Source organism: Amblyomma maculatum, unplaced genomic scaffold, assembly GCF_055883805.1.
Source record: "Amblyomma maculatum isolate TAMU_Amacu unplaced genomic scaffold, ASM5588380v1 scaffold_14, whole genome shotgun sequence".
NCBI lineage: Eukaryota > Metazoa > Arthropoda > Arachnida > Ixodida > Ixodidae > Amblyomma > Amblyomma maculatum.
Window position 1 is genome coordinate 621893 of NW_028146739.1, and position 25013 is coordinate 646905.

The 25013-nt window shown below is 44.9% G+C and overlaps 2 long non-coding RNA genes across 2 annotated transcripts; one reads left to right on the forward strand and one right to left on the reverse strand.

Moving 5' to 3' along the window:
- Nucleotides 1-3935: 3935 nt before the first annotated feature.
- On the reverse strand, nucleotides 3936-10478 carry LOC146172065 (uncharacterized). The gene is made up of 3 exons (XR_014702620.1): nucleotides 10328-10478; nucleotides 8842-8967; nucleotides 3936-4269 (listed from the first exon to the last, which is right to left on the reverse strand). It is a non-coding gene; the product is annotated as an uncharacterized LOC146172065 (long non-coding RNA).
- A 2770-nt stretch (nucleotides 10479-13248) lies between these two features.
- LOC146172066 (uncharacterized) lies at nucleotides 13249-20227 on the forward strand. Its single transcript, XR_014702630.1, has 3 exons — nucleotides 13249-13454; nucleotides 14788-14913; nucleotides 19500-20227. It is a non-coding gene; the product is annotated as an uncharacterized LOC146172066 (long non-coding RNA).
- The last annotated feature ends 4786 nt before the right edge of the window (nucleotides 20228-25013 follow it).

Genomic DNA, 25013 nt, shown 5'->3' on the forward strand with positions numbered 1-25013 from the left:
GATAAATACCTTACGACAGTTTTTTGACAGAAGCACGACCGTTTCTATGGGCCCAGCCACTCTGCTGTAGCTGCGAGGAAGGCAATAAAACCTCCTGATCATAAACCAGCGCGTTCACGCTGGCGCACCACACCAAAATGCCTGCTACTGCCCAAACAAACTAGACCACAAACGAAGAATCTTATAAAAAAAAAAAAAAAAAAAAAAAAAGCAAATTACAAACTTCCGTGACTCCCGACATCATCTGTAAGTCGCCGCGTACGTCCCAATACCCCAGTGCACCCCGAAGACAACAGCAACCGGCGACTGATCGGTGCACAGCAGCAGGTATGCAACGGTTGTTTCAAGCGCGAAGAAACGGGATCGACGCCACTATGCAGTCTCCACATGCCTTCGCCCGGAGACTGTCGCGTGATTACGCCGCGTCAGTAATTGTGACTACCGCATAGCTGCACTGCCGTGTAAAAACTCGTTAAAAAAGCTGCAAGACGGTAGCAGAACGCCGACAAATGCTTTACCTAGAGCTCGCGGGCATGTACGAAACACCATCATTCGCGTACGACTCACCGTAGTCGGAGGCTGCAGACAGGCCAGGGACAGGACCGAAGGCTACGCTGTTGAATTTAGGGCGACAATCCACAAACTGAATCAGATTTTCATCGAATTTGCATCTATCGGGATGATGCCCCGCAAACTAAAACAAGCCGACGCATGAAAAGCGACCTAGGGCTCGCAAGGCGCGAGCACCCGTTGCCCGAAAAGCGCGCCAGCTTTTGCTCGGGTGCGGTGCAGTGTTGCCAAATGTCGGTGAGCAAAAGTAGCTAAATGGCAGCGTGAAAGTAGCTAAAAGTAGCTAAAAAATCTAGCAAGGAGCTAAAAGTAGCTAAATTTTTTTTCCAAGAATTTTTAAATTATATTTTGGATATATAACGCATTTATTGGCAGCAGTATTATTGTAAAAATGAAACGCAGCTATCAAGACATGGTCGACATGGTTTCCTGCACGCGACTACGCATGACAAGCTTGTGACAAGTGCTAAATAACGAATAACGAATGATAAATGTGCTCAGGTTTCGATTCCGATAATTTAGGCAGACATAGTTTTCGCAAAGCGTTAAGACTTGCGCGCTAAGAAAAGACGAGCTGCGAATGCATCACTGCTCTGTAAACATGTAAAAAATGAACTTTTATCTACTTTTTGCGCGTACACAGTGGCCTATGAACGGAGAGTTATGAAAGGTTTAATGACTGTCCAGACTATATCTTCAGTCCACTACTCGGCGTAACTCGGACCGGTGGGCCTCTTGACCTTTTCATCTGCTCGGCGATGACCGCGCATGATCCGCAAAGAGAGTCGAATCTGACAGTTGATTCCAGCCTTAATAGTTTAAGTAATAGGAATGCGTACACACATGCACAATAGTGTACTGCGAGCACGACGTCAATGCTTATCGGAACCCCAGCGCTGCTCGATAGGCGACACCCGTCAGAAGCTGTGCCGCCGCATCATCAGTCGCATGGCCGCATCGCTTCGCCTCTCTGCTTTGTGAGCTATTTTTTTCTTTTTCCAGCTCCATAGAGGCAGAGGCGAGGCATACGGCATACCAACACCCTTAAGGTGCCGCATTGTATTGCATCCTCCTCTCTCTTTTCAAGTGTTTCCTTCTTTCTCGCAAGTACTCGCAAGTTTGTCTGGTTTGCGTCTTCTTTAAAAACTACAAGATGGCGCTATGTGCCTGACGTCAGTTTCATGTGTAGCGTTTGTGGAAAAGTTTTTCGCGCCAGAATCGTAATTTTCCAAAATGTAGCCAAATTTAGGCTAGATTTCACCAAAATAGCTAGATTTGTAGCTAGATTTTGAAGAAAGGAGCTAAAACAGCTACTCGTAGCTTAACTACCTTTCTTGGTAGCTGGTTGAGTCCAAAAGTAGCTAAATCTAGCTACAAAGTAGCTAAATTGGCAACACTGGTGCGGTGGTTCGAAACGGGGTAATTGGCATCTGGGTTTGAGGCTTATTTCCAGAAAAAAGCAAATACTAAAAGTTGTTTGACGTCACATCCGTCGAGAGAATCAACGCGTCCTCCTTTCCACTTTGGTTTTGTGCGCGCATGCGCAGTTCACGGAGCCGGCTCTGCAAGTTCAGGTCTTTTCTCCTTGAGTCACGCTCTCCGCCGCCGCAAGGGGCGCGACCTGCTCACTGTTCGCTCCGCATCTGCTTCAGTGGCGGCGGGTGGCTTTTGCCTGGTTTCGCGCTGTCGCCCGCGGGTTTCGTGGTGAGTGCAGCCCCTAAATGAAAAATTACAGAAGGTAGATGCTGCAGCGGCATCTTGTCAGCGTGCTACGCACGTGAATGGAGTCTTTATATTAAAAAACACTGTCGCTCAGCAAACGCTCGACAAGCATATGACATGTATTGCGGCATGGTATCTACTTTTGTTCATTTTAATCTAAATTGTTTCCCAAGCTTGTACAAGAAGATGAATAAAAAAAGTGAATGAGCAGTGATCACATCGAAGCTTCTTCAAGGCAAACATAACAGCAACAATGGCAAAACCGTCTTTCAGCGCTAGATGAGAAACCATCGAGGTAACACCGAAGATGAAAATAATTTTATAAAAATGTAATGTAAGTTGCACAATGCTTACATGACATAAAGTATTAGTATAACGTCAGAGTAAACGCTTTTAAGTTTTGTTTTCAATTTTGCTACAATTTATAGACCAGCAAATGTTTTATGTTGTATTATAAACATTTTAATTTTGCAAATAAACGTTGGTTTAATGAAATGTTTACACGATATGATTATTTCATGAAAACAACAGGAAATCTATTTCAAGCACTAATTCCTAGCAATATTTTCATTCTTTTTCTAGTATGTTTTTGAACTAATAGTTCCTTGTAACTATCTGTGCAGTAATGCCTGCCTTAGAGAGCAATCGCTGCCCCATTATTTTGGTAGAATGCTTTGCTTATTACACATGCGCCACTGTTACTCAAGGGACACTCCTCAATAATGGATATAAAAGCTTTTCTCTGTGCTATTTATTCAGATGTGACTATAGGAGTTGTATGTCGCGCTGTATTGCGCGCACCTAGTGTCGACACCGACGAAATCATTTCAGCTCTGCCGCAATCAGTAACCGAGGAACTGAAAGAAGTGATGATATCTCCTGTCATCCCATTACCCACTGTCACGTATTCTGGTTTAGCTTACGTCGCTGGATACATTGTGAAGTTAATCAGTGACTTCGGGTGTGACGCTTGTGCTATCCTTCTTGAAACCAGCGAAAGAAGCAGCCCCATGTACACTATTCAGCGAGGACAAGATTCTAGCAGACCGCATTATCCAAAACCAGTTTGTAGCCCTCTTGGACAAGGTTGTGTCTTTTTTTTGAAAAAGCTGTCGTGCACCTACCCCAGACGGCCATAGACGTCCGACGGTCGACCGACGGACGTCCGTTTTCGGACATCCGACGGAAGTCCGGTTATGTTCGATATACGTACAGCGGACGTCCGTCGGACTATCGTTCGTGGATCCGGATCGCGTCCCACGGACGTCCGACGGGCAGCCGGAGGCGGACATTCGGACGTTTCCCGGAACATGCTTGCAGGGCCCGCTATTGGTGTAAAAACTTGCCAATAACATTCGTGTAAAGCTCAGCAAGCATGTGCCATGCAAATTTCAGTCACATACTAGTGCTCAATGCCTTTGTCGTGAGAGTAAAGCAGACAATAGAATATGCAACAGGTTCAAGTTTCCTGCTGTCTGCTTTACTTTCACACACAAAGCACTGAACAGTAGTGTGCAATTAAAACTTCCATCAAAGAGGCACATATGCTAGCTGAGCTTTACACAAATGCACCATTCCTGAAAACATGCTAAGTGCATAGGCATACCAGCATGCGAGGTTGTAAAAAAACAATTTTTTTGGCTTTATTGCAAAAACTGCATGCATAAATAGTCTACACTAAAAAAATATCGATGTTAAGGAATGGCATGGTAAAATGCAGGCCAACTGGAGTATTAAGAATCTACTTGAATAATTTTAATTATCCTTGACCGTGACAGCTCCTCCCTTGGGGAGGTGGTGGAGGAGGAGGTATTTATTGAAACCTAACATTTCGGAATTAGCGAGGAGATGAGCGAGTTCTCTGTGGGTGGCCTCTGCAGGCCGGGATTCCAGGAGCAGTTACTATCCTGTGCATTTGCTCGATCAGCTGTTGCTGGTCTTTCAGGCCTAAGATGAAAACAGCAGGCTGGGCTCCTCCTGCAATAGAAGGGAAAATGAAATTCAAGTTATCTGTGCTGAACTTTGATTACACATCTCCAAGGGCAACTGCCAGTTTCTCTCAATTGCTTTTTCCAGATGGCACTGTACGCATGCATCTCCATTCAGAACTGTCACATACTATATAGAAAGGTCATATAACTGCAGCAAAACCCATGCAGAACAACAAAAGATACAAACGTAGTTTGACCAGAACCTCGCGTTCAGTATTTTAATGTTTTTATGTCATCTTTTTGAACATGCCACTCTGACCAAACATGGCATGTTATGCTTGCTGCTATGCGCCCTCAGCAATGCCCAAGACATGGAGTGCACATGCAGAGAAACTAAGCATAAAGGATGCTGTATATGAACATAAAGCACAGCCAGAGCATTGCAGTATTACACAGGTACGCATTGGCGGCATAAACCTGCATTTTGAGCGGTTTAACAGGCAGATTTCTAAAGTCATTGTTCCTGCTCTGAAAAGAAGTGATCAATAATAACATCATTTAAAATTGTTACCTTTTTATTCTGTAAACTGCACATTTCGCTGGTTTCCATGTACCCTCTACCGAAGACATTCATTGGGCGTGTTGGGGGTATATCGACATCAACATCTAGGCTACAAGCGTCTAGAAAGTGTCTCCTTAGAGCAACTGCGACGAAGTAATTTATCTGATAACATGCAAGCTGCTGCAGCAGAATAAAGATAGACATTTGACATGTGGCTAAAGCCCAATGTGGAAGCATAGCCCGCCGCAGTGATTGCGCAGTATTCATGCTTCTACAAGAGTTAAAAGTAAAGTTGTTTACCCACAGCGCTATATGTGACATTACAATAGCAAGGCTTATAGTTACACAAAACACAAAAAGCTGACAACCACAAGCTCTTGATGTATTACCGGCAGCATGCAGCATGGATGTTAGTTACTGAAATATGGTTGCATAATTCTGGCAACCAGCTGTGCATGTATGTCATGGATTTCTCAACTACGCACAACAAATTACAAAAAGAATAATGGTATTTATAAATGCAGCCAGCTGTTCACAAGAAACATTGTAGCTTTTTTATGGGGAAGGTAGTGGGCGCCAAAGAAACTGCCCCTGTAAAGGCGCCTAATTTGCCCCTATGTAATATCGGGGACAAGTGTGTGGACTACACAAACTGAAATCAAAGCACATAACTTTCACATCGACCAGGAAACTCTGACCATACTTGTCGATGTGAAAGTTGAACGTTAGTTCTTTCATGTGTGCAAAAGAAATAAGGTCACAATTCGTTTACATCGCGATTCTAGTCCAAAATCTAGACATACTGTCCAGAGACTTTCGCCCCCACAGTATAAGCCACCATTTGGGTAAGAGATTAGTAAAAGAAGTGTATAAAAGACATTAGTGCTGTTGGACAGCCATAGCCATAAAAATGGTATTGACATTGGAGTACTGCCTTAAGGCGGGGCCTAGGGCATTACAAAAGCAAGAGTTAGTGTCCGCTGGTCCTCATTCGAAAGAACAAAAAGAGGGGGGGGGGGGGGGGAAAGAAATCTACCTCAACTACATGTTTTGAGTGACACCAAGCCGCAGTTAGTATTAAAGATATCACACACTTTTGTGGAAGATTTGGGAGCGCTTTGCTGCTTTTTTACAGGATTGGACAAAAGAGCTCACCATCTTCAGAAAGGCACGTTATATAGAAATGAAAATAGTGAATTTACTGCATCTGGCCACAACAACTTGCACACGGAGAGGAAGATGAACTGAAAATTTTATACATGAATGTACGTATTTACAACAGGTGAAACAATGACCATGATCTATGCCGAAGAGGAAAGAGATCAAAATCTAGCCAAGAACGAGTTCTCCAGGCCGCGGGGCCATTTCATTAACTTCGGGACTCCGCCCACATTTCTCATCCCCAATGACAACGAACTCACACATGACTGGCTAACAAACATTTTGGCATGTCTTTCCACTTTCATAAGGTTCTTCACCCTCTCCCTAATACAAACAATGCAAAAGGGACAACAAATTCGTTTCACAACAAACAGAATTTAGAGAATGGACCTCGAAATGATTGGCTCACTAGGTCACATGCCAAACTCTCTCCCATAGGAAAAAAAAAGAAAGAAAAAATTAAAACCCATCAAAACAGAGTCCCACGTGCGCAACCATTGTTGCCCAGAGCTTGCATCCTTGGCGGCTCCTTTTACAGGGCAATTATTGCAATTTTTGGCGTCCGAGTCAGCACCATTGCGGACCACATCAGAAGAGCCAACCCACATCCTCCCGCTCCGCATCATACCGTCACTGTTACACACTTGCCCTTTTTCAACGCCGCCATCTCCCACCATTGTTGACATCCAGGGTTGGAATCCTCAACGAGACCCCACTCAGCGCGCCTGCACCGAATAATTGTCAATTTTATGGGCTCCCCAACAAGGAAGAGGGCCTTACACACTTCAAGCTGACAGTGTTTTTTCTTTGAACGATAAGCAGTTCTTCCAAAAGAGGTGCTCGTTTCAAAGCTGTGCTGCCTCCGGGTGATGGGTCCAGTCAGCGTACTAAGGACCCCTTAGTTGTATACTGTTCGTAAAGCTCCTTAAATAAAAATGAGCCCCCTACATGACACAGCAACGAGAACAAACTGCCTGTCCCCGCGTCTTCGAGTGCGACAGCAAAGTCCTCGGAAGAAGGGACTTCTTTCCCTCTCTGCCTATGTTTCCGTTAAGCACTGTAGCTGCTGTAGCTGCCTCTCTGTGCGAGTCTCTCCGCCTCCTGTCCGAGGGCAAGTGGGAGACGGCCGCAGCTAGGCATTGAACAGGTGACCCAAAAAGAGCAGACTAATAATGGTGCCTAGCATACCCACCGATCCCTTACAGAAATCATTAAAGAAATGAAAGCAACACATCAGATAACGCTACAATGTTTCTAAGTGCAAAGTCGACAACTCCAAGTCATATAAATATATGTACATCTCCGCACATTAACTACACAGAAACAGTGCAGAGTGAACTAATAATTCAGTGTCTAGCAACACTATTAAAAGGGGATAAAGGCCACGGGGGGCTGCGATTATTAGTACCATTTTGCCTTTAAACTACAATAACATACTTGTTGCAAGCTTAAAATCAAAGATTCACACCTGTCCCACCCACAACAATGGAACACACATCTGACTCAAGTCTGCAGAGAAAGAACAAGCTAGACTATTGCAGATGCACCCTTGGTTATTTTTCTGGCATTTCTGAGGGTGAAGAATCTGACTTGTCAGTAGCATGCATATGAATAAGAATCCTATGACAGTAAATACATCAGATTTTCTGGAGTGGCTTTTCTTTGCTGACCACATATGAGGTGAGCTATAATTTATCCAACTTGGCCTAGGTTTATTCTATGAATAACAAAGCTATAGCAGGTACACAGTCGTCCACTCAGGCTGAACATGCGAGTGCGTGGCATGCACTTTTTGAGATGCCACTGCATCCATCACAGCTGCACACCGTAGCGAAGAGGCAGACAGCGTGAAGTACCAGCCTCTAGTCCCTCTACCACCACTGGGGTCCCAAACTAGGGACCCCTTGTTTTTGTCAGGACAGGCCCCCTCAGGGTCAGCTAGTGAGTAACCTCCTGTATTTGTATCTGATGGCAATGTTTTCCACCACCACCCACAATACGCAGCTGCGCATCATAGCAGATGTGCAGCAACAGCTCCTGGTCCTTCTATGCATAAGCCACTTTGCCTTGATGCATGCCTGCGCACCATAGTAAAGAGGCAGACGACATGACGCAGCAGCTCATGGTACCTTTACACATGAGCCCCCCCATTGTACTTCGATATGCACCATAGCAAATATACAGACTACGCCACACAGCAGCTCCTGGTCCCTCTATGCGTAAGCCATTTTGCCTCAATACGCACCTGCGTACCTGAGCGAAGAGGAAGACGTGAAGCTGCAGCTCCTAGGCCCTCCATGCACAAGCCACTTAGCATCAATGCACAGCTGTGCACTGTAGTAAAGAGTAGAAGGACGTTAAGCAGCAGCTCCTGGTCCCTCTACACATCAGCCATTCTGCCTCGATGCGCATCTGCACACCGTAACAAACAGCCAGATGTGACAAAGAAGCTCCTGGTTTCTCTACACATAAACCACTTTGCCTCAATGCACGTCTGCACACCGGAGCAAAGAGGCAGATGACGTGAAGCTGGAGCGGCTGGTCCCTCTACGCGCAAGCCACTTAGCCTTGATGCATGGCTGTGACGGATGCATTGCTATTTTGCAAACTGCATGCCACACATTCCCATTCAAGCTAAGAGTGGACGACTGTGTAAACGTAAAATACCGGTTATTTACTTCAATGGACAATGACAAAAAGTAACATGGTGGACAATGTAAAAAGAATTTGATGCATAAAGTTTGTTGAAACAAGCTCTACATCCTACATGTAACCAAGCTAAAACCTTAATGTCAAAGGGATGTCCTGTGTGTTTAAAATCATCACGCTCAAACAACTTCAACACTGACAATCATGATTCAATATTAATAATATAGATAATGATACAATACTCACTTTTAGCCATACCAAAGAAATGAGAATGCAAAGGGATGTTGCTGTTTTTCCCCCGTGGATGACAGTTTTCCATGTTCAAAGTGCTGCTTCCTGTTGGCCTACGAAATCGGCTACAGCAAATGGCATCTGAAAAATTTTTGGAAGCCTCATGCTAGTCTTCAACGAGAAAAGCATTGCCATACAGAATCGGAACACAAATACTTTTACAACACACTAAAAGCACTAACTGCGGTGCTGTTTTTAGGATGACTAGGTAGAGGTTTTGCTGTAGCAAGCCAAATGTTAGCCTTCAATAAGGAAAGCATTCCCATACAGAAACAGAACACAAAAACTTTTACAACACATTAAAAGCATCAATTGCACAAATGCTTGTAAGATGACCAGGTACAGGTTTCTGCTATAGCTCACATCATGTGACCAGCGGTTATCAGAAGCCTTGTATGTGAGCATGATGCCCTAGATTCAATTTATGGCTATCACTGTATTAACAAGCATGGGTTTAAAGCTACTTTAACATGATAATCTAAGAACATGGTAAGAGCTTTCAGTGCGAGACATAAGCTCAGTATCATGCACTATAAGGTGCAGCATGGCTCTAGTGTAGCTTTGGCATTATCTCGCTGTCAATAATGCAGTGAAGTTCTGAGGAGCCTTTGAATATCTGTAAGGACAAAGCAACAACAATTTTGTTTTCATCTCACTTTTGCCCAACTCGTGCTCTTTTTTTTTTTTTTTGAGCCCGCGGCTTGCATGGCCTCCCAGTATGCCTGTTTTGCATAAAAGAAGGCGTTGCAGGCACTAGAGCTCACAGCCCAACTGTATCGCGGCGGCGGTATGTCAAATTCGTGCCAGAACAGCGCAGAACAACGGGTCAAGAAAGACAAGTGCTGACTTTTTTTTTCTCTTATCTCCTTGTCCGGATGTTCTGCGCGGTTCGGTCCCACATGCATAACCAACATGCGCAAGGTGCTGTCCTGGTTTGTCAAAGCTGAAGGAGAGTACTAAACCTTTAGTTATTTAGTAGCTACTGCCGTTCCTTCTAGAAACTGTAGTTGCCGTAAAGCTCGAGAGAGAAAGATCAGCGGCTGTCCATTAAAAAAAAAAAAAAAATCTCGCGCCGTTTGCACAAGTGTAGGCATGTCGCACGATAGGCTCGAGTGCTAAAGTTTTCTCGTGTAGTTTTTACAACTCAGTACGTTGCGCATGGTTAACAAATTAACTCCTTTAAAGCTCGGGCAGGCACTCCTTTATCAGAGACAGAGAAGTTGCGCGGCTTACTGGCGCAGCGTCCAGTAATGCCGAGAAAGATGGCCCTCAGACTTGAGGCTGCACTTTAGTTAGTCGGCGCGGAGCCATCCTGTCAGTCTCGCCTAAAACACTCGACCGTTCGGCTGCTGTACAGAGCTGTTTCCTTACCCAAAAGCTCACCACTATCGGTGCATCGAAAAGTTCCACTAAAGAAACAAAAGTTCGGTGAAATACTTACTTTGGAATCGGCGGGTGAACAAAGTATGCCAGCCGCACCAAGCCACAGCAAAAACAATGCTAGCAGTGCATTACAGCCGTAGGTATTTGTAACTGCGCAGAAAATGCAGAACACGGAAACGTGAAGCCATCTTCCATGACTAAACTTCAACTTGTCAGGTGGATTGGATTGGCTCATTTCAGATTTTTTTGAGAATAGGTTCGGTTTCGTTCTTTTTGAGCTTGCTGCTTGCTGCGTCTATTCAGCTATTGATTAAAATTTCACCGAAGCATCATGATAGAAAAATGTTTAATGGTCATTTAACTTTTAATAAAAAATGTCTGATGGAAGAATTCAACGATGAAACATGCGGAAAATAAAAAAAAAAACTGTTTAATGGAAAAGCTTTCTAACGCATCGATTCGCTCTGGCATCATATAATGCAGACTTGACGGTATTACTGATTTATACGCAGTTCAGACGAGCACGACGACTACAAACTATATCATAGCTGTGTAAAAGCAAATCCAGTGGCGGACGTACGGCGGCTGTCCGCTGGGCGAACGGATTCGACCATCCGCTTTCGTACGTACGCCGGAATTCCGGCGGACGTCCGAAATCGGCCGCCGAGTTGCGGCCGAGTTCGGTTGTCCGTCGGACGTCAGTGGCCGTCTGGGACCATACACAAATGTCCTTGAAGTCCTACAAATCTTAATCCAGCCAGCACTTGAGGACTCACCTTGGCTGAGTTGTCCGGAAGGCATTGACAATAGCCATGCTATAAGGTCCGCTTCTTTAATATGTGAGAAATTTCTCAGAATAAAGCTTCTTGTCAATTATGCTAAGAAGGTGACAGACAGGAACGAAAGGCCAGCTCCTTATGTTCACAAACCGTCCAGAAAGATTTTGAGACTTTAATTTTCTAGCCGCATGTACCGTTTTGATGAATGAGTGCAATGTGTTAACTTTGAAGGACATTTTTTTTTATTGCTTGCTGCTCTTTTCAATTATGCATATCTGCTTACGCCCATTTCCTTGATTAAATGTCGTTTTTTTTTTTCATCACTGTGTTAAACTATGACTGTTTACGTGTGCGTCATTCGCGAGACTACGTATACATCTGCTGTCTTTCAACCTCCTGATTTGTTTTAAACGAAGCTAGAACAGCCCACTTCACTAGACAACTGAAATTTTAACTGTATGCGTAAATGTTTGATCCTTACTCTGAATCTGAGACGTGCTATGAATTTTCGTCAGTGCCTCTTTTGCTCTAAACGAAAACGGCAGCGGTTGACAGAATTTCCACCGAACAGTTTGCCATGCACTAGCGTCAGGTCGCGTTATACCAGCTTACCAGCTTTCAAAGGCACACTGCATAAAATGGTACATATAGTTTTGTGAAAAATTTAGGGGCAAAAAGTGTTGATGTAAGTGCACCCGAAACTTCATTCGACCGTGCGCGACAGCACTGACGAAGGCGCGCGCGCTCTCGCGCGCACGCGCATTATTGACTATTTTGTTGCTCATACACGAAAAATCAGACGCTGATTACGGCTTCTTCCTATAAGCCTTTAAGGCTGGTTCACATGCAAGCGATTGAGCGAACTGAGCGGCGAGCGGCAGCGACAAGAGCGAAAAATTTCCAACGAGTTGGAACTACGTCGCTCTCGCCGCTCGAGCCGCCGCGACAGCTCAGAACAGGTTTTTGCGTCGCCGCGGCAGAAATCGCTAGCGTTTTCGCTTGCATGTGAACCAGGGGTGAAATATCAGAACCTGCCGGTTGCAACCGATGCGGGCGGAGCGAAGAGCGAGCGCCCGTTTCCCTTGCGCGTGAACGGCTGTAGCGGAGGAGCAGCAGTGGGGCGGTGGCGACCCCACCGAGGCGCGGCGGGCGGTGGAAACAGACCCCATTGGAGAGGCCGTAAGAGAAGAGAGAAACGCGCTCTCCCTCGAGACCGGCCATGGTTTGACAATGCTTCCAAGGAGCTGGCAGCAGAAGAGCCGAGCGAGAACTCATGCCCGCAGCAGCAGACGTGCAGCTTTGAGCCTCGGGATCCGTTTGACTCAATTTACATACCTGCAACTTGGACCAAATTAACTGAAGCACCTGCGCTGGATCTATAGCCTACGCGCGTTATCGAGCCTAAAAAAAAAAAAAAAAAAAAAAAAAAAAAAAAAAAAAAAAAAAAACAAAAAACCTTTGTCACTTTGTACATAGAAAAAGTGATAACTTTTGGAAGCCTGAATGCAGTTCTGTGGACACTACAGTGTATATTCTCGGAAAAGAAAAAAACAAGCGCGTACAATACAACAATATCTATAAAGCTCGAATGTGGCCTGCAACCAGCTGATTCAGGAAGCACATATCATTCATGGGAATATATTTTGCAGAAAAAGTGTCGCTTGACCGTCAACTCTGAAGGGGTTAGCTGCGCTTAATGCAAATACCAGCGGAGGCTTACACAAGATGCGCAGAAAGAAGGAAAAAGCATGCACCCAGACGGCCACTGACGTCCGACGGACAACCGAACTCGGCCGCAACTCGGCGGCCGATTTCGGACGTCCGCCGGAATTCCGGCGTACGTACGAAAGCGGATGGTCGAATCCGTTCGCCCAGCGGACAGCCGCCATACGTCCGCCACTGGATTTGCTTTTACACAGCTATGATATAGTTTGTAGTCGTTGTGCTCGTCTGAACTGCGTATAAATCAGTAATGCCGTCAAGTCTGCACTATATGATGCCAGAGCGAATCGATGCGATAGAAAGCGTTTCCATTAAACAGTTTTTTTTATTTTCCGCATGTTTCATCGTTGAATTCTTCCATCAAAAATTTTTGATAAAAAGTTAAATGACCATTAAACATTTTTCTATCATGATGCTTCGGTGAAATTTTAATCAGTGGCTAAATAGACGCAGCAAGCAGCAAGCTCAAAAAGAACGAAACCGAACCTATCCTCAAAAAAATCTGAAATGAGCCAATCCAATCCACCTGACAAGTTGAAGTTTAGTCATGGAAGATGGCTTCACGTTTCCGTGTTCTGCATTTTCTGCGCAGTTACAAATACCTACGGCTGTAATGCACTGCTAGCATTGTTTTTGCTGTGGCTTGGTGCGGCTGGCACACTTTGTTCACCCGCCGATTCCAAAGTAAGTATTTCACCGAACTTTTGTTTCTTTCGATGCACCGATAGTGGTGAGCTTCTGGGTAAGGACAGCAGCCGAACGGTGGAGTGTTTTAGGCGAGACTGACAGGATAGCTCCGCGCCGACTAACTAAAGTGCAGCCTCAATTCTGAGGGCCATCTTTCTCGGCATTACTGGACGCTGCGCCAGTAAGCCGCGCAACTTCTCTGTCTCTGATAAAGGAGTGCCTGCCCGAGCTTTAAATGAGTTAATTTGTTAACCATGCGCAACGTGCTGAGTTGTAAAGACTATACGAGAAAACTTTTGCACTCCTCGAGCCTATCGTGCGACATGCCTGCACTTGTGAAAACGTCGCGAGTTTTTTAATGGACAGCCGCTGATCTTTCTCTCTCGAGCTTTACGGCAACTACAGTTTCTAGAAGGAACGGCTGTAGCTACTAAATAACTAAAGGTTTAGTACTCTCCTTCAGCTTTGACAAACCAGGACAGCACCTTGCGCATGTTGGTTATGCATGTCGGACCGAACCGCGCAGAACAACCGGACAAGGAGATGAGAGAAAAAAAAAAGTCAGCACTTGTCTTTTTCTTGACCCGTTGTTCTGCGCTGTTCTGGCACGAATTTGACATACTGCCGCCGCGATACAGTTGGGCTGTGAGCTCTGGTGCCTGCAACGCCTGCTTTTATGCAAAACAGGCATACTGGGAAGCCATGCAAGCCGCGGGCTCAAAAAAAAAAACAAAAAAAAAAAGAAAAAAAAAAAAACGAGCTGAGCAAAAGTGAGATAAAAACAAAATTGTTGTTGCTTTGTCCTTACAGATATTTAAAGGCTCCTCAGAACTTCACTGCATAATGCCAAAGCTACACTAGAGCCATGCAGCACCTTATAGTGCATGATACTGAGCTTATGTCTCACACTGAAAGCTCTTACCTTGTTCTTAGATTATCATATTAAAGTAGCTTTAAACCCATGCTTGTTAATACAGTGATAGCCATAAATTGAATCTAGGGCATCATGGTCACATACAAGGCTTCTGATAACCGCTGGTCACATGATGTGGGCTATAGCAGAAACCTGTACCTGGTCATCTTACAAGCATTTGTGCAATTGATGCTTTTAATGTGTTGTAAAAGTTCTTGTGTTCTGTTTCTGTATGGGAATGCTTTCCTTATTGAAGGCTAACATTTGGCTTGCTACAGCAAAACCTCTACCTAGTCATCCTAAAAACAGCACCGCAGTTGGTGCTTTTAGTGTGTTGTAAAAGTATTTGTGTTCTGCTTCTGTATGGCAATGCTTTTCTCGTTGAAGACTAGCATGAGGCTTCCAAAAATTTTTCAGATGCCAATTGCTGTAGCCGATTTCGTAGGCCAACAGGAAGCAGCACTTTGAACATGGAAAACTGTCATCCACGGGGGAAAAACAGCAACATCCCTTTGCATTCTCATTTCTTTGGTATGGCTAAAAGTGAGTATTGTATCATTATCTATATCATTAATATTGAATCATGATTGTCAGTGTTGAGGTTGTTTGAGCGTGATGATTTTAAACACACAGGACATCCCTTCGACATTAAGGTTTTAGCTTGTTTACATGTAGGATGTAGAACTGGTTTCAACAAACTTTATGCAGCAAATTCTTTTTACATTGTTCACCATGTTACTTTTTGTCATTGTCCATTGAAGTAAATAACCAGTATTTTACGTTTACACAGTCGTCCACTCTTAGCTTGAATGGGAATGTGTGGCATGCAGTTTGCAAAATAGCAATGCATCCGTCACAGCCATGCATCACGGCTAAGTGGCTTGTGCGTAGAGGGACCAGCCGCTCCAGCTTCACGTCATCTGCCTCTTTGCTTCGGTGTGCAGACGTGCATTGAGGCAAAGGGGATTATGTGTAGAGAAACCAGGAGCTTCTTTGTCACATCTGGCTGTTTGTTACGGTGTGCAGATGCGCATCGAGGCAAAATGGCTGATGTGTAGAGGGACCAGGAGCTGCTGCTTAACGTCCTTCGCCTCTTTACAGTGCACAGCCATGCATTGATGCTAAGTGGCTTGTGCATGGAGGGCCCAGGAGCTGCAGCTTCACTTCTGCCTCTCCGCTCAGGTACGCAGGTGCGTATTGAGGCAAAATGGCTTATGCATAGAGGGACCAGGAGCTGCTGTGTGGCGTAATCTGTATATTTGCTATGGTGCGTATCGAAGTACAATGGGGGGCTCATGTGTAAAGGTACCATGAGCTGCTGTGTCATGTCGTCTGCCTCTTTACTATGGTGCGCAAGCATGCATCAAGGCAAAGTGGCTTATGCATAGAAGGACCAGGAGCTGTTGCTTCACATCTGCTATGATGCGCAGCTGCGTATTGTGGGTGGTGGTGGAAAACATTTCCATCAGATACAAATACAGGAGGTTACTCACTAGCTGACCCTGAGGGGGCCTGTCCTGACAAAAACAAGGGGTCCCTAGTCTGGGACCCCAGTGGTGGTAGAGGGACTATAGGCTGGTACTTCACGCTGTCTGCCTCTTCGCTACGGTGTGCAGCTGCGATGGATGCAGTGGCATCTCAAAAAGTGCATGCCGCGCACTCGCATGTTCAGCCTGAGTGGACGACTGTGTACCTGCTATAGCTTTGTTATTCATAGAATAAACCTAGGCCAAGTTGGATAAATTATAGCTCACCTCATATGTGGTCAGCAAAGAAAAGCCACTCCAGAAAATCTGATGCATTTACTGTCATAGGATTCTTATTCATATACATGCTACTGACAAGTCAGATTCTTCACCCTCAGAAATGCCAGAAAAATAACCAAGGGTGCGTCTGTAATAGTCTAGCTTGCTCTTTCTCTGCAGACTTGAGTCAGATGTGTGTTCCATTGCTGTGGGTGGGACAGGTGTGAATCTTTGATTTTAAGCTTGCAACAAGTATGTTATTGTAGTTTAAAGGCAAAACGGTACTAATAATCGTAGCCCCCCGTGGCCTTTATCCCCTTTTAATAGTGTTGCTAGACACTGAATTATTAGTTTACTCTGCACTGTTTCTGTCTAGTTAATGTGCGGAGATGTACATATATTTATATGACTTGGAGTTGTCGACTTTGCACTTAGAAACATTGTAGCGTTATCTGATGTGTTGCTTTCATTTCTTTAATGATTTCTGTAAGGGATCGGTGGGTATGCTAAGCACCATTATTAGTCTGCTCTTTTTGGGTCACCTGTTCAATGCCCAGCTGCGGCCGTCTCCCACTTGCCCTCGGACAGGAGGCGGAGAGACGCGCACAGAGAGGCAGCTACAGCAGCTACAGTGCTTAACGGAAACGTAGCCGGAGAGGGAAAGAAGTCCCCTCTTCCAAGGACTTTGCTGTCGCACTCGAAGACGCGGGGACAGGCAGTTTGTTCTCATTGCTGTGTCATGTAGGGGGCTCATTTTTATTTAAGGAGCTTTACGAACAGTATACAACTAAGGGGCCCTTAGTACTAAGCGTACTAAGGGGCCCTTTGTACGCTGACTGGACCCATCACCCGGAGGCAGCACAGCTTTGAAACGAGCACCTCTTTTGGAAGAACTGCTTATCGTTCTAAGAAAAAACACTGTCAGGTTGAAGGGTGTAAGGCCCTCTTCTTTGTTGGGGAGCCCATAAAAGTGACAATTATTCAGTGCAGGCACGCTGAGTGGGGTCTCGTTGAGGATTCCAACCCTGGATGTCAACAATGGTGGGAGATGGCGGTGTTGAAAAAGGGCAAGTGTGTAACAGTGACGGTATGATGCGGAGCGGGAGGATGTGGGTTGGCTCTTCTGATGTGGTCCGCAATGGTGCTGACTCGAATGCCAATAATTGCAATAATTGCCCTGTAAAAGGAGCCACCAAGGGTGCAAGCTTTGGGCAATGGTTGCACACGTGGGACACCGTTTTGATGGGTTCTAATTTTTTTTTCTTTTTTTATTTCTTAGGGGAGAGAGTTCGGCATGTGACCTAATGAGCCAATCATTTCGAGGTCCATTCTCTAAATTCCGTTTGTTGTGAAACGAATTTGTTGTCCCTTTTGCATTGCTTGTATTAGGGAGAGGGTGAAGAACCTTATGAAAGTGGAAAGACATGCCAAAATGTTTGTTAGCCAGTCATGCGTGAGTTCGTTGTCATTGGGGATGAGAAATGTGGGCGGAGTCCCGAAGTTAATGAAACGGCCCCGCGGCCTGGAGAACTCATTCTGAGCTAGATTTTGGTCTCTTTCCTCTTCGGCATAGATCATGGTCATTGTTTCACCTGTTGTAAATACATACATTCATGTATAAAGTTTTCAGTTCATCTTCCTCTCTGTGTGCAAGTTGTTGTGGCCAGATGCAGTAAATTCACTAGTTTCATTTCTATATAACATGCCTTTCTGAAGATGGTGAGCTCTTTTGTCCAATCCTGTAAGAAAGCAGCAAAGCGCTCCCAAATCTTCCACAAAACTGTGTGATATCTTTAATGCTAACTGCGGCTTGGTGTCACTCAAAACATATAGTTGAGGTAGATTTCTTCCCCCTCCCCTCTTTTTGTTCGTTCAAATGAGGACCAGCGGACACTAACTCTTGCTTTTGTAATGCCCTAGGCCCCGCCTTAAGGCAGTACTCTAATGTCAATACCATTTTTATGGCTATGGCTGTCCAACAGCACTAATGTCTTTTATACACTTCTTTTACTAATCTCTTACCCAAGTGGTGGCTTATACGGCGGGGGCGAAAGTCTCTGGACAGTATGTCTGGATATTTTGGACTAGAATCTCGATGTAAACGAATTGTGACCTTATTTCTCTTGCACACATGAAAGAACTAACGTTCAACTTTCACATCGACAGTATGGTCCAAGTTTCCTGGTCGATGTGAAAGTTATGTGCTTTGACTGCAGTTTGTGTAGTCCACACACTTTTGTCCCCGATATTACATAGGGGCAAATTAGGCGCCTTTACAGGGGCAGTTTCTTTGGCGCCCACTACCTTCCCCATAAAAAAGCTACAGTGTTTCTTGTGAACAGCTGGCTGCGTTTATAAAGACTATTATTTTTTTGTAATTTGTTGTGCGTAGTTGAGAAATCCATGACATACATGCACAGCTGGTTGCCAGAATTATGCAACCATATTTCAGTAACTAACATCCATGCTGCATGCTGCCGGTAATACATCAGGAGCTTGTGGTTGTCAGCTTTTTGTGTTTTGTGTAACTATAAGCCTTGCTATTGTAATGTCACATATAGCGCTGTGGGTAAACAAATTACTTTTAACTCTTGTAGAAGCATGAACACTGCGCAATCACTGCGGCGGGCTATGCTTACACATTGGGCTTTAGCCACATGTCAAATGTCTATCTTTATTCTGCTGCAGCAGCTTGCATGTTATCAGATAAGTTACTTCGTCGCAGCTGCTCTAAGGAGACGCTTTCTAGACGCTTGTAGCCTAGATGTTTATGTCGATATACCCCTGACACGCCCAGGGAATGTCTTCGGTAGGGGATACATGGGAACCAACGAAATGTGCAGTTTACAGAACAGAAAGGTAACAATTTTAAATGATGTTATTATTGATCACTTCTTTTCAGAGCAGGAACAATTACTTTAGAAATCTGCCTGGTAAACCGCTCAAAATGCAGGTTTCTGCCGCCAATGCGTACCTGTGTAATACTGCAATGCTCTGGCTGTGCTTTATGTTCATATACAGCATCCTTTATGCTTAGTTTCTCTGCATGTGCACTCCATGTCTTGGGCATTGCTGAGGGTGCATAGCAGCAAGCATAACATGCCATGTTTGGTCTGAGTGGCATGATCAAAGAGACGACATAAAAACGTTAAAATACTGAATGCCAGGTTCTGGTCAAATTACGTTTGTATCTTTTGTTATTCTGCATGGGTTTTGCTGCAGTTATATGACCTTTCTATATAGTATGTGACAGTTCTCAATGGAGATGCATGCGTACAGTGCCATCTGGAAAAAGCAATTGAGAGAAACTGGCAGTTGCCCTTGGAGATGTGTAATCAAAGTTCAGCACAGATAACTTGAATTTCATTTTCCCTTCTATTGCAGGAGGAGCCCAACCTGCTCTTTCCATCTAAGGCCTGAAAGACCAGCAACAGCTGATCGAGCAAATGCACAGGATAGTAACTGCTCCTGGAATCCCGGCCTGCGGAGGCCGCCCACAGAGAACTCGATCATCTCCTCGCTAATTCCGAATGTTAGGTTTCAATAAACACCCTTTCCTCCGCCACCTCCCCAAGGGAAGAGCTGTCACGGCCAAGGATAATTAAAAAAAATTATTCAAGTAGATTCTTAATACTCCAGTTGGCCTGCATTTTACCATGCCATTCCTTAACATAGATATTTTTTTAGTGTAGACTATTTATGCATGCAGTTTTTGCAATAAAGCAAAAAAATGCCTTTTTTACAACCTCGCATGCTGGTATGCCTATGTTCTTAGCATGTTTTCAGGAATGGTGCATTTGTGTAAAGCTCAGCTAGCATATGTGCCTCTTTGATGGAAGTTTTAATTGCACACTACTGTTCGGTGCTTTGTGTGTGAAAGTAAAGCAGACAACAGGAAACTTGAACCTGTTGCATATTCTATTGTCTGCTTTACTCTCACGACAAAGGCATTGAGCACTAGTATGTGACTGAAATTTCCATAGCACATGCTTGCTGAGCTTTACACGAATGTTATTGGCAAGTTTTTACACCAATAGCGGGCCCTGCAAGCATGTTCCGGGAAACGTCCGAATGTCCGCCTCCGGCTGCCCGTCGGACGTCCGTGGGACGCGATCCGGATCCACGAACGATAGTCCGACGGACGTCCGCTGTACCTATATCGAACGTAACCGGACTTCCGTCGGATGTCCGAAGGTCCGAAAACGGACGTCCGTCGGTCGACCGTCGGACGTCTATGGCCGTCTGGGCAACTAGCCAAATATAAATGCTGCAACATTTCTCGCGCTCTGAGAAGAGCTAAGAGAAAACTGGCATGGAGCGCAGAACAAGTGGCCCTATTGAAAGCGCAAAATGAGGAGCTAATTAAGTGAGTCTGTGGTTAAAGCTTTTTTTTTTTTTTTAAATCCCGCGCGTGACCTAGACAATTGTGACCGTACAACAACCGCTCGGCTGCTGAAACCGCGAAGCCGAAACTGGTGAAGAAAGTAAAATTAATTATAAATTACTTAGCGGTGGTAAGCGAGAAACCACGTGGATAATTATACAGGAATATCTAGCGCATCATTAGCAAGTGAAAAAAAAAAAAAAATACCACCGAAAATTGGTATCAGACTACTTTAAAATTATTGCGGTGTCATATGTGCGGCCTTTCTCCAAAACCTTTAGCGGTGCATTTCTATATTTTTACTTGTTTATTGTTGCTGCGCTTTTTTGCTCAAATTTTACTATATTGTAGACTGTAAAAAAAAAAAAAAAGAATCAGTGATACAATCACCACTTTTGTTTCTTGCCTTTCCTTCTGTTACAAAAGAAAGCACACCGCATAATAATCATTTATGTATGAAGCAACAATTAAGTGACTTCCTAATAAAACAAATGAATAAAGAGTAAGAACAAAAACTGAAGTCAGATTCAGACTGCTTGTGTTTATTGTCGCATGCGATCTTTGAATTAACATGCGCGCGTGCAATATATGTTACGAAAAAAGCAAGATCGCCCTTCTTTTCTGTAGCATATATGTGACGCTATAAAACATCACTAACCTGATATATATCACCTTAGCAATAAGCATGACTGAATTGCAGAAGCGTCGACGTAACCTATCCGAAAGCATGAGGCCCGTATACGTATTGACGTTCGTAGCACTTGACTGCGGCATCGCGATATACCATGGACCATAAGAAAAGACCGAAGAGTAAATAAAATTCAAAGTTAGATTAATGAACAGTGTAAAATATTGAGGGTATTTTCGGATACCTGTGTCACACGGACAATAACAGTCGTCGTCGACCCGTTCCGGGTTAGATCGCGATTGAGAATTATAGTTCCCATAATTCGGGACAACCACCTGGGCTGACTGAGCGCTCACTCAGAAGGAAGATGCATACGATACCTTACATCCGCAATCGCGATGCGTGGATCGCAATCGAGTGGCTCTAGATCAAATAAAATCGTCATCGGAATATTTCATAGCAATATATTGAATCCGGCCCGGACTCGATCGTTTAATCAAAGATTAACAAACTATTGCAACCAACGTGTCTACTTTAGGTGGTTTTCTCAAATTTCTTCTCTCGCTGGATATCAGGAAGTCAATATGTGTTCTGCTTCAGACCTTATCCGGTTCAGCTGAATAAATAAAACAGATATATAGCATGACATGGACCAGACAGTATTTGTTAAACGCTTCCTCGAGCGCTATTTGAGCGTATGATTTTCTCCGCACAGTACTAGGACGGTATGAATGTCTTCCACCAAGACTGTTTTTAGACACAAGGTGCGCTTAAACCGTCAAGAGACAGGTTTCGCAGTGAAAAGCGCAGCGCGCTATCCGGACCTATATGCCGCCTATGCTGCCGAGGCCGCGAACGCGGAGCGATAGCACCTTAGCTATTGGTAGCGCCGCCCCGCGGTGGCGGCGGGAAGGCATCACCGCGGCGGACACGCAAGCGCGCGCCATCGGCACACTAGCAAGTATGTTTACAGCGAGGAGTTCAACTCTTCCCTAACAGGTGGCGCCACTAGGACGGCCGTCATTGCTGGCCTTCGGAACGCATCGGCGCGCAGTGCTAACTGCTGCTGTGTATCTTGTGTAAGAATACCAGCTGACTTTTAAACAGCGCTGCTTTGATGCAGGTGTCATCTGTATTATCGAAGTATTCTGCGAGGAAGTAGAGCTAATGACCCTGTTGTTTATTGGCGGAAGAACAGAAGACGATAAGGTGCACATTATGGCCTAGGCAACCGTTATTCTGGGAGATGTATCACGAGTTCATGTTCCTTTCTGGGACAAGAAAGCGCCTGTGAATTGAAGAGAATGGCTATACCTCACGCCCCAGCTCGTTTTAGCACCGGCAGTAGCCATGACAATGCGAGAACGACCCTGACGTTTTCTCAGGAATTGGATATTGAGTCTTTGCACTGCTGCCGAGTTTTTTTCGCAGGGCGTTAAGAGGTACCTTGACGTTGCTATTAATGTCTATGCAATTATACGAATTGATTGCGCAAAGAAGGAAAGTTAGTGTGGGCATGTAAGTTAATCTGTTTACTTTAATTAGGTACTATTCCCTAGGATATGCGGAATCGAATCTCGGCCTCGGCGGCTGCTTTTCGCTGGAGCCAAAAACACAGGCGCCCGTGTTTTGTGCGATATCAGTGCACATTAAAGAACCCCAAGGGGATGGGAATTTTCGCAGTCCTCCACTCATAGCCTGAGTCGCTTTGGGACGTAACACCGCACAAACAAAACCAAACTTTAATTAGACAGGTATACTGCTGAAATACATGTAATAACTGCTGCTTTTATGAAACTAATGCACGGGCCAATGATGAAATTTACCATGATAAGATTTTTTTATATCCCCGCTTGCTTGGGCTGCGTACTGTGCGTTCTGAATTCCGGTGCAGTTTCTAGTCACCTTCGCCCGAGCGCAGGTGAACGCCGCTGAGCGCCTGATGCGGCCTTCAAGCAGCGTAATAGTTTTTTGAAGCCAGGACGTTTACAGGAGATAAAATTATATCTTATCAATTGTCGGGGATTACACGCGCGTCCATATTGAGCAGTAAGTATTGTGCACAATGTTAAATGAACATTCATAATGCGTCTCAGCCAGCATAGTCTGAGCATGCGTTCGCCCTTTGCGCAAGAAAATTAAAAAAAAAAAAATAAGTTTGAGGGAATAATAAGTTTGTAATCTATTCAGTTTTACAGTAAGTCACGTTTTCCACAAAGAGCACTAGAGAGGGAATTGATAAAAAAAGCAAAAAAAAAAAAAAAAGAGTCGACGGCTGACGGGTTTGTCGAAACGTTCTAGCCAATGCAGACATTTAGGAGGACGCAATAAATGAACTACGTGGTTAAATTAAACATTTTTTAGCACCTACACATACTATAGGCATTCACATGAAGTTTATTGCCTGTCTACAAGCTCGTTGCCCCCAGCGATAGCGGGTACGCCGCACCGTGCAGCCGAATACTAGCGCGCCGAAAGCCGTCAAACCAGAAGGCTCGAAGGCCAGCGATGGCGGAAGAGTCACATGATCAAATATGGCAGCGCCCATGCGCTCGCGCTGTAAAGGGTCTATAGACATCCTTCACTCCGACTACGTCACGAAGATGCGGTGGCGCTGTCGTCGTCAGTGACTTTCGCGTGGTAGGCAAAACAACATTTCAGTCGCTTTCGCCTACCGTGAATGCGGAATGGGTTGCTGCTGCCGGAAATAAAATAACCCCATGCCGACTAGTTGCGTCACCGTGGCATGTGCCGAAAGGCACAGAAAGAGAAGTTTAATGAGCTTGCACAGATTTCTTGGCGACGAAGGTAGCCGTAAACAGTGGGTCGCCGCGGTGAAGCGCCAAGGCTGGATACCGACGCCAGCTTATCGGATATGCGGCAAACACTTTGCCATGGTTAAGCTAGAGCTTATTCACTTTTACGCCAGAGCTGTACAGCTGCTTAAAGGCCAGTATATTGTAATGCGTAGGCCTGTTTCTTTGTTAGAGCATGCATAGTTGTGCTTACCTATATGTAAACAATTCCTCAATTACGTTTTTTTTTTTTTTTTCACATTGGTAATTGTACGTATGCGATAGTGAGCTGCTGCGCGAGTGATCAGTGTTGAACTCCTTCTTGGTTATGCTGCATGGCTAGCCTTCGCCGTGTTCACCTCAGATTATTTTAGTCTCATCAGTGATGAAGATAGCCACCGCGCGTTGACAGCCGCTAATTTTCTCGATTGGAGCTGCATTTGTTTTTTTTTTGCACCCAGCGGTTTTAGTTGTATTCAATGCGGTTGATTCTGATTGCGAGTTGGGGGGTTCAGCATGGCCGAGTGATATATGGGCTCGTGATTCAAACTCTCTGAGGATTTTTATACGTACTGCATCGTGGTGCATGGCACGTTGTGGCATTCTGAGCTTATCATGCATGTTCACGCGGCCATGGTAGCCGGGACTGAACTGAGTCGCCCTAGCTACGGAACCACCACGACTGCTGCAGCTGGTAATTGTAATGCAAGCTAAAAACCTGAATACCCGGGATGAAATTGCGAAAGTTAACGCTGACAGTCACCTACGAAAAGAACAGATACAACAGACGTGCGGCGTGGCGATTTCAACGAATAACGCACGGATAAGAAAATCCGTGCGGTGCCAAGGCGCAATACCTTTTTGCTACTGTTGCCATGCTTAACTAAAGCTGCTCGAAGCTAGCGAGGGGCTTCGTGCTTAGCAACAACGTCGTTTGCCGCTCGATGGGAAGGTTCATCCGAGAGTGCAATAATATTGTAACGCGCCTTCGTAGAACGTCGACGGAAGATGAAGAAGAGCGGTCGGGTAGATCGGTGAAGAAAAAGAAAGAGCAAGGGCAGAGGAACGTTTGTACGCTTCGCCGCAGTCCT